A 10,725-nucleotide genomic window follows, 5' to 3' on the forward strand; every position below is an offset into this window, starting at 1 on the left:
ACTAACTTAGTTGGTCTTTAAGGTGCTACTGGAAGGAAATTTTTATTTTCATAAATTCTGTTCAGCAGGTTTAATTCTGTCTTCTGTAAGTAGTAAGACTAGAGGACCCTTGAACTGTATTTTTAAATATAGATATTGCTAGTATTATAGCTATAATTATTCAGAAATCTATAATGTTTACAGTATATTTATAAGATATATATGATATGATATAATAAATAAATAAATCTATATCTATAGATATATATCCCCAACATATATATATTGTTAGAATGTATGTGTTCCAGAGGTAGGATCTGTACTTATTATATATTACAAATGTTTTAAGATAATGTTAATGAGACAAAAATTTCTTTTGGGGAAAAAATAGATAAAACAGGGTATCAGTATTTTCTCTATTTTTCAGATATATTCTTTATTTTGTTTATGTTTTTGGATTTAATACACCCAAATACTTAGTCAAGAAAGCTGGCATAGCCAGGTGGCTGAGAAACTGAGCTACAAATCTCATGTTTTGCTACAAACTCACTAGGTGGCCTTGGGCAACTCACTCTCCCTTTCAATCTCAGTCGCCCCCCTACTATATGGGGGATAACAATGCTGACTTACCTTACAGGGTTGTTGTAAGCATTACAACTAGATAAGTTAGCGCACACGAAGCACAATGGACACTTGAAAGTGCTATACAAACCTTGAGCATTATTATTATCCCATAGTGGGAAGGCAGGCTTCCCCAAAGAGGCACAAAGGATTGCTAAAATAATATTAGGATTTGTTTGACTTGTTCAACATAGGTCTGATCTACACATGCAGTAAAAATGAGGTTGGTTATCCAGGTGAGAACAGTAAGGGGCTTTAACCCTTTGCCTCATCTGCAAGTGTGGTGGAGTCTCCTTCTTTGGAGGTCTTTAAGCAGAGGCTTGACAACCATATGTCAGGAGTGCTCTGATGGTGTTTCCTGCTTGGCAGGGGGTTGGACTCGATGGCCCTTGTGGTCTCTTTCAACTCTATGATTCTATGATTCTAAGTCCCAGTTGGAATTGGAACCCAGTGCCTGCTATTTGCATTGGAAGAGAATATTCCGTTGGCACCAAAGAGCCCTGTTGCCCCATGGCAAGGTTCCAATCCACACCTGCCACTTTTACAAAGCCATTCACAAAATTGCTCATTATGTGATTGGTGTGTCTTCTAGGTTGGCCCCTCAGCAGGGTTGGTCCTACTAATGGGCAGAGTGAGGTGGCTGCCTTAGGCAACATATGTCAGGAATGGTGGCAAATTGATGAGGGATAGAGCTATATTGCCATGAGGCCTGCCCTGCCCCCCCCCGCACTGCCCTCTGGTGTGGTGGTGGCTGCTGTCCTGTCACTAGCGTTGAAGTTAATTCATCAACCAATTCAATTGGCTTCTGTCTGTGCTGTAGGGAGAGCTGCCACCTGGTCCTTCACTTCACACAACAAAATGTTTGGGGACATTCCTGGCTTTCAAACTGCTTGTGATACATCATATTTTTGAATGCTCCCCTGCAATTCCCTTCATTTGGGTTTCCAGCACAGCAGACTTTATTATTAACATACTGGATTATTATTTTTACTTGCAATGAGTCTCTCCCCCCTTTTCTTCTTCTTTGGAGTAGCATTCAAAAATAAGATCTTCTGAGTTATACAGTCCATTTTACCAGCTCAGGATTTAACCACTCCATTCTACTACATGTGCAGCCCAGTCTATTGCTACTGATGGTTAGGAAAGGATATCACATCCTCATGCCTTAGCCATGAAGTCAACCCATCTTGATCTTTTTCAATTAACCCTAACCCCCACAGGTCTCATGCAGGGCTCTTTGTCAACCTGGATACAAAATAGTCTTTAACCAGAAACATCAGGGATTTATGGGACCTTACGCATGCGAAGCAAGTACTCAACCACTGATTTCAAATGCTGGCATCGTAACAAACCAATCTCAGACCCAAGAATATAAAAAGACGTGCCGACACCTGCTGTCATCAGGATAATTTATAATGTGTGCAATTCATGTGAATTAGTTGCAAGTAATCAAATTAAAACGTCAGTTAAAATTTACATGCAGTTTCAGAACCATTTGAATAATAGTCATGTTGAAAGGTTGCTAAGGATGTCGTTTTGCTTGGGAATAATTTCTAGAATTCAGTCCTAGAATTTTCATGGCTATGAAAAACATCCTTAAAGAAGAACAGCCATAGGAATTAGCCAGAGCTTAGATGGGTTTCGATGAACACACATAAACTTTCCTCTTTGTAAGAAGTCGGGTGGTGCTTTGTGCAAAGATTTTTGAAAATAATTTGCGAAAAGTACTTCTAAGGCCAAATTAAAGTTATGGCCATAGCTCTTTGACACAAAACACATGAGATTTGGGATCATGGCTTTTGAAAATATGAGATAAAGCATAATTGTGTGGAATTGTGTTTTTAGTATTGTTTCAGTGATGTCTGGAACCAGGACAGTGCAACTACATTAGCCCTGTGCCATCCAACTTTAAACGTGGAATTTTATATTTGGGTTTTAGTTTGTTGTATTTACCAAATGTGATGTGTGTTATGAAGTATCTAGCTTCTTAAAAATGATATTGCTTAAGGGTTTATGTCAGAATTGAGTGTACAGAAGCTGTTTTCACCTTCCACACATTCTGTATTATGTTAATACAAACCTCAGTTATAGCCAACCCTGTAAAATGTTGTTATATATTTAGCATACGTTGTTGTCAAACTCCACCAGAAAAATAAAGATTTTGATAAAATGACAGTGCATAAGGATATATTGCATAAGTAGATTGTCACTCATATTTCAATAGTGAATATCAACACAATTTGGATCTTATGGTTTAATAAATTATTTACACAGAATGTTTGTTTCCTGTTCCAGTTTACTATTAATGTGACATGCAGAGGCATTTAGACTGTGGCTGCAGAGCCACGTGCTGCATAGGAAAGTTTTTAAACAGTGAATGTAGAAGTAGAATCCACTGATATGCCTCTTTACAAGGAGAGTTATAAGAATCTGCAGTTCATGTTGGTGCAATGTGAACGATGTATTAGATTGCACAGTGCTTGGTCTCATGCATTGAGGAGCATATCTCCCACCTCTGGATGTTCTAAGAGAAGAGTGCCAGGCTCACTGGGTTACCATAGCAACACCAGTAAGGTCAAGGGTCAAGGGCATGACTTGCTGGGTCATTCACCCTTCACAGGAATGTAGAGATGGTTATACTATTCCTGTTTGCTGCCATGGTCTGACTGAGAGATTTGGGTAGGTTTTACACAGCGGCATTAGCTAACATGGTGATAGCATTAGCCGATCACTCTGTACATTTGTATCTCTACTTCAAAGACCAGAATAACTGTATATAGTAGATAGTAGTGTTTAGCTTTGTCTTGTATCTGGAGACAATAAACACTTTGTTACTTTGAACTATGTGGGAGAGGAGTTTTTTCTGTCAACCAGGGACTCTGGAAGAGGAAGTTCTGCTGGGAGCAGGAAGTGTCTGGTGTCTCTGCTGGGGTTCCGCATTCTCTGCTGATAAATCGCATGGCTGAGGTGTGGTGAATGACCAGCTGACTTCCACAAGTCACCAATAGTTCACCCATTTTTCTAACCACATGCTGGGAGTTGGAGGAACAGGGCATCACAGATCTGCAAGAACCCAAGTAATGGTTCCTTTGGCATCATGGACCCCACTGAGAAGAAAGGAAAGAAGCAAGAGGATGAAAATTGCAGAGACTAGAGCTTTAAAAGATGTGTGTCTTGCAGCTTTTTGATACGGAGCTTTTAAGATTATGTATATGTACTTGCTATGCATCCTCATTCTACTTTTGAGCCCAGATCCCTGCTGCTGGAGTGGCATTTTGTCCCCAAATAGTTGTTGTTGTTTTTAGTTAACATTTTCTCCCTTTCTATGTTCAAATTTTCATGATGACAGAAAGGCATGTTTAGTGACCTTCTCTTTTGTTAACTTTTTCAAAAGAAATCTAAAATGACTGAAGGCCCAAGCTGCTATGCATATTGCTATGAATCCCTAGCTTGCATAACTATGTAACACAACATTTGCATTTCATTACAATATTTATGTGCTTCCTTTAAGAGAAAGAGAGAGAGAGAATCATGGCAGCTTCCCCAAAAAATTCACCAATATTTCAAAATGGGGTTGCCAGGCTGAAATTGACAGGAAAGGAGCTAGAGCAGAAGGGTTGAAATTGGGGTGTCTAAAAACTACCACAAAATGCAGTGTTGCTTCTGCTATTGGAATGCACAGTATAGATTGGTATGCACATGAAGTATGATTTCAACTTAGTTCTTCACTGTAAATTTTCAAACCTGTTTTGTTTTGAAGGTTCCTGATGGGTTTTATTAAGTAGGTGATCTTAACTATATTTTATCCCTCTACAGACCCACTTATGTAGGACGAGGCAAAGAGAATACGTATGTGGTTGCAATCCTTTTTCAAAGTGCAGGGCTTTTGCAGACCCTCCCACAAGAGAAAGCCATCTCAGCAGAGTTTAAATCCCATCTTAAGCAGTTTAAAAGAAAGCATAGGAATTAGCCGTTAGGCTGATCTCCTTGTTTTGGTACCCCTTTTATCAAAGCAACAGGCTACAGACTGAGAAGTTTAAAATATATAGTTTACTTACAGTCAAGCATTCCTCCTGAGCAGCAACAGCAGTAACAACTATTGCAGGTAAAATACTTGCATCTACAGCAAAAACAGCTGCAGGCAAGCAGAGAGATGTCCACTGCCATGGCTAGTTGAAGAGAAAGAGAGAGAGGGGGGGACAGGAAATACTTAATTGCTTCTTTCCTCCCAGGAGAGGAGGGGAAATGACATCACACAAAGCTTTCTCTACCAATTACATTTCTATGGTCTGAGTCTGCCTATCAGCAGCACAGTTGTATGGTCTTAACCCCTTTACGTGCTAACTAGCAAGAATATACATTGTTAGATTTGACTGCATATCTCCCATGGTTCCACACAGGGGCCTGGAAATTACAGTTCTCAGATTGCACTGGTTGTTTTTAAATACAGGATTCACAACATGGGCCAAAATCTACAGGTCCCATGGGTGCTGGTGGAAGAAACAGTGATAGCTTAAGTTTAAGACTGTAAGGTTCATAATGTAGCCTTGCCCAGCTTTTTTATTATTTATAAAGATGCATTCCTAGTGTAACAATCGGAGAAAAGCCAACAAACTGGAAAAGCTGCAAATGGAGAAGAAATCTATATTAACCATGCACACCAGTGGCCATAGTTCTAAGATGTACACTATGACACAATAAATGGGAGAAGTCCTGTCATTTTAGGAGCATTGCCACCTTTGTTGCAGTTCAAATACCAAAATTTCAGATATTCCGTTGAAAATCCCATTACACAGACATTTTAACTGAGGATTGCTAAGGTGTAGAAAGTTAGTTAAGTGTGACCCTGATTCTCTTGACATAGTATTAATTTATTCCAAGAAGCACAGCAAAAGGTAAAGGTAAAGGGACCCCTGACCATTAGGTCCAGTCATGGCTGACTCGGGGGTTGCGGCGCTCATCTCGCTTTATTGGCCAAGGGAGCAGGCATACAGCTTCTGGGTCATGTGGCCAGCATGACTAAGCCGCTTCTGGCAAACCAGAGCAGCACACGGAAACGCCATTCACCTTCCCGCCAGAGCGGTACCTATTTATCTACTTGCACTTTGACATGCTTTCGAACTGCTAGGTTGGCAGGAGCAGGGACCAAGCAATGGGAGCTCACCTGTCACGGGGATTCGAACCACCAACTTTCTGATTGGCAAGTCCTAGGCTCTGTGGTTTAACCCACAGCGCACCCGCGTCCCTTCAAGAAGCACAGTAGGTCACTTTAAAAAGATGTTTCCTTCCATTTGCATCTTATTTTATTCAGAGCAACATAAAACTGACTAGAATACTATTTGTCTGTTTTTATTTTATAACTATGGCTGTACCCCAGGCAACAGATGGAGCTCAGAAGGCTCATGATTGTCCCCTGGGATGCAGGATAATTTCTCCCAGCAAACAATCTGCTAAGCTTTTCCTGTGCACCTCTTTCAAAAAGTACAGAGAGTAGCAGCTTTCTCCAAGTTGTTTAAAGAGCTGCATCAGGAGCCCCTGAAATGTTCGCAACCCATATGGTTGCAACCTGACTGCAGTGCTTCAGTTTTGCACATTTCTGCATTTGTGATGCACATAAATTTGCCCATAAATAGCTCAGTACAAAATTAAGCCCCAAGTGCAGAGCTGCTTAAATAAAAGCATGGCCTGACATATACAGAGATTATGTTGAGCCTGCCAGGTTTCATTCTGGCTCACTTGACAACTCAGGAATTAATCCAAGAAGTTTCAGTTTCAAAACGAATCCCCTCTTGAGCAACTTCAAATATTTTGAACCTACATAAGCAGCGAGAAGAGCTGTTTGATCTAAAAAACCTTTTCTACCCGTTAACTTCTGTAATAAGCAAGAGCAGGCTGCCTGAATTCATAAGTCACAACATCTATCTCGGCTGCGCCAGAGGTCCCAGAAGCATAATTTAGCATTTAGATATATTCCTGGTTATGTAACACTTGGTGGATGAAACCAGTAAGGATACTTCCTCAGTGAGTACCATCTTCCATCTGTGCAAAGTAAAACAACATATGAAATCATAAAATATCTCAAAACATCTGCTGATGGGAAATATATAAAGAACCTCCTCAATACTTTTTTGAAAGATGCATAGATAGTCCAGAGAAGGCCTGGGCGTCTTTGACAGATGAGCCCCAATTAAGAAAGCTCTGCTAGCCTCCAGACTTGGTGAATGGACAGTAAAACAGCAAAAGGAATTTGATATAAGCAAGTGCAAAGTGATGCACATTGGGGCAACAAAATCTTGGTTTCACATATGTGCTAATAGAGTCTGAACTGCCAGTGACTGAATGCGAATGAGAACTTGAGGCCATAGTGCACAATGATGGACCAGTGTTCAGCAGCTCTTTTTGTTTTGTTTTTTAAGACAAATTCCACGCTAGGAATCATTAGGAAAGGGTTTGAAAATGTATGGTGTGACCATGCTTGGAATACCATGTACGCTTCTGGTTGCCTCACCTCAAAATGAATGTCGTAGAGCTGGAAGAGTTTTAGAACAGGGCAACTGAAATTCTCATAGTGCTGGAACAACTCTCTTATAAGGCAATATTACAATATTTGGGGCTTTTGTGTTCAGAGAAAATGTGAGTAAAAGGGGACGTGATAGAAGCGTATAAAATGATGCATGGGGTGAAGAAAGCTTTTCTCCCTCTCTTAATGCTAGAACTTGAGGCCATCCAGTTAAACTTTTTGGATGGAATTTCTTCAAGAGAGTTAAGACAGGCACATTCAAGAGAGACAGCACTTTTTCAATATGGCATGTAATTATCCTTTCTCCATGTCTCATATTGGAGCAGTCTATATTTCCGCTTTTTCATGTCTGTGTTGAATTTTTAAAGTATTTCCATTCTGGTGCATTTCCATGGAATAAAAAGTTAAAAGAGAAAGAAAACAATGCAAATAAAAAAGCCTTCTGTTGTCCCTGAGGACATTCCGGGGAATTGGATGTGTTGGACCTCCCATTCTGAGGGTGGAGAGAGAGGTCTGACCTCAGAGGACCTCTCTATGCCACTGAGCAGAACTTCAGTGTCAGTAGGGGCTGACATGGAGCATGACAGGGGCTGATCGGGGCATGATAGAGCTGGTTGTGGGGAAGGCATGCTTCTGAAAGATCTATAGTCTACCTATTCCCCTGACATGCCTTTGAAATGACGGAAAACATACACCAGCCCCAGACGTTTACCTACCTGCTTAAAGAAATGTTGGATGTTTTGATTTTAAAATGAAGTGCTTCTGAAATTCTACAGTTATTCTAGGGTTAAAAAAACAGGGAAGATATCCTGAAAAAGCGAAGGCCAAGAATAAAACCCTTCAGCTTGCCATCTTTGATGTGACCTGAATGTGTTCTAACAAGTAAATTCTAAAAAATTGCCTGTCTAAAGAGATGCGATGGCACAGCACATGTAGGAACCTTATTGCGGTGCTGAATAATAGCTAGAAAGGAAGCTGCAATCGCAACCAAGGTCTACTGGCAAACACAAAGGTTACAATTCAGCATGCATTTAAACACTGCATTGAATTGCAAGCATGGCTCCTTTCAGAGTGAGATCAGATGTTAACTGGAAATTACATATATAAATTATGCACGGTGTGAAGAAAGCTAGCAGAGGATTTTTTTCCCCTCCCTCATAACACCAGGACTTAGGGGCATCTGATGCACAGTCAAAGGATGGACCTCGCTCCTGCAAAAGGCAGTGACGGCTTCCAACCAGGATGGCTTTAAAAGAGGATTAGACCAATCTGTGGCTGAGAGGGCTATTGATGGCCACTAGCCATGATGGTGATGGTCTGCCGCCACAAGGAAGAGGCAGTCCTGCTTCTGAATCCCAGTTGCTGGAGGGGAGAGGGCTCTTGGGCTTGACCCTGCTTGTGGGTTCCCCACAAACATCTGCTTGGCCACCGTTGGGAACAGAATGACAGACTAGATGAATCAGGATGGCCTGATCCAGCAGGTTTTCCTTATGTTGTTATGTTCTGATTATTTCCAGTACAGTGGTACCTCGGGTTACATACGCTTCAGGTTACATACACTTCAGGTTACACACTCTAGTGCTTCAGGTTAAGAACTTTGCTTCAGGATAAGAACAGAAATAGGGCTCCGGTGGTGCGGCGGCAGCAGGAGGCCCCATTAGCTAAAGTGGTGCTTCAGGTTAAGAACAGTTTCAGGTTAAGAACGGACCTCCGGAACGAATTAAGTACTTAACCTGAGGTACCACTGGAAATTTTCCAAAGTCCTGCTGGGAAGGGCAAGCTGTATCTTAGAAGAGCAATTTGCAACACACGTTGCAAGAATTAGGATTAAAATGCTGGTAGAAATCAGCCACGATTTTGCTCGGGTCTTTGCTGCCCAGTAAAAGCAAAATGGTAACTGTTTGGGAAAAATTAGTATGGTACTTCAATACAGTGGTTCCTCGGGTTACAGACACTTCAGGTTACAGACGCTTCAGGTTACAGACTCCGCTAACCCAGAAATAGTACCTCGGGTTAAGAACTTTGCTTCAGGATAAGAACAGAAATAACGCGGCGGCGGCGTGGCGGCAGCAGGAGGCCCCATTAGCTAAAGTGCTGCTTCAGGTTAAGAACAGTTTCAGGTTAAGAACAGACCTCCGGAACGAATTAAGTTCTTAACCTGAGGTACCACTGTAGTGCAAGGCTCCTCCGACTACCTACAAGGACTTTTTATTTCACGGGAGCAGGGAGCTCTGCACACAGATCCTTTATCCTCCTGCTGAATAAAATGGGAAACTGCAGGCACAAGAGAGTTATATGAACATCAGAGCACAAACATGGTGCTGGAATGGAGCAGCTCTGAACGCTGCTGTCCTCGTCTCTCTCCTGAGTTCAATGGGGGCCTTCATTATTACAAATATGTTCAGGATTGCAGACTAGGCCAATATTTGATGCACTAGGTTGTATCCAACCAAGTCAGGATTCACCAGAATTCTTGGACCAGTGGGCACGTTTTGAATTTTGAGAGAGTGCTGTGAGTGTCGGTCACAAAATGGCTGCCATGGGAGTGTGGCCTAACACAAAATGGCCACCATGGGGGACCGTGCCATAATACAACATGGCTGTCATGGTGGAACATGACATAACATAAAGTTAGGTAAAGGTAAAGGGACCACTGACTGTTAGGTCCAGTCGCGGACAACTCTGGGGTTGCAGCGCTCATCTCGCTTTACTGGCCAAGGGAGCTGGCATTTGTCCACAGACAGCTTCCGGGTCATGTGGCCAACATGACTAAGCCGCTTCTGGCGAACCAGAGCAGCGCATGGAAACACTGTTTACCTTCCCGCCGGAGTGGTACCTATTTATCTACTTGCACTTTGACATGCTTTCGAACTGCTAGGTTGTCAGGAGCAGGGACCGAGCAACAGGAGCTCACCCCATCATGGGGATTCGAACTGCCAACCTTCAAAAACAAAGTTAACAAAGTTAGAGGGAGTATAATCATTCCTGCTTTTCTCTCCTCTGCCCCTGCCTCAGTCCGGACAACCACATGCTTACACAGTGCAACCATCTTTTCATCTCCAAAGCACTTGGGTGCTGCCCAAGTTGTTGCTATGCTACCTGCCAGTTGCTATTCCATATTAGGGTTGTACCAAACAGCTGGCTCTGTTTTGGCTAAAAATTGCAAGGATAATTTACAGCTCTGCCATCAGCATAAACCATTTCTAAGCAACCAATCCATGGACATTAAAAATAAGAGAATCAATAAGAGCAAAATAGGATCTATTGAAATAACAGAAACTCCTAACACATTAAAAGTTATGCTTTGGGTGTGGGGGACTTGGGTCATCTCCTGCAAGAGGTACTCTGACAACCAAAAACTACCTTGGGATTTGTCTACATTTGTTTATAGAAGTTTTGGGGGTTTTTTTTAAGGCAGAGCAAGTTTGTAAGGATCAAAAGCTGGTTTTCTGAACTCGTTACTAGATTAACATATGATCTATTTTATTCTGTCCATGGCCTACATTTCAGAATTAAGGCTTTCTTTCTTTTTTACAGCTCTATCTATGAACAGGCTAATATGACCTATTTAGACTTTACCTCATAGGTTGACTGAGGTGAGTGGG

The 10,725-nt window shown here is 41.7% G+C and overlaps 1 long non-coding RNA gene across 1 annotated transcript; it reads left to right on the forward strand.

Annotated features, from left to right (window-relative positions):
* The first annotated feature begins 53 nt into the window (after positions 1 to 53).
* On the forward strand, positions 54 to 3,441 carry LOC308596737. Its single transcript, XR_014012686.1, has 2 exons — positions 54 to 880; positions 1,029 to 3,441. It is a non-coding gene; the product is annotated as an uncharacterized lncRNA (long non-coding RNA).
* Positions 3,442 to 10,725: the final 7,284 nt, after the last annotated feature.

The sequence above is a fragment of the Podarcis bocagei genome (assembly GCF_964188305.1).
Source record: "Podarcis bocagei genome assembly, chromosome: 10".
NCBI lineage: Eukaryota > Metazoa > Chordata > Lepidosauria > Squamata > Lacertidae > Podarcis > Podarcis bocagei.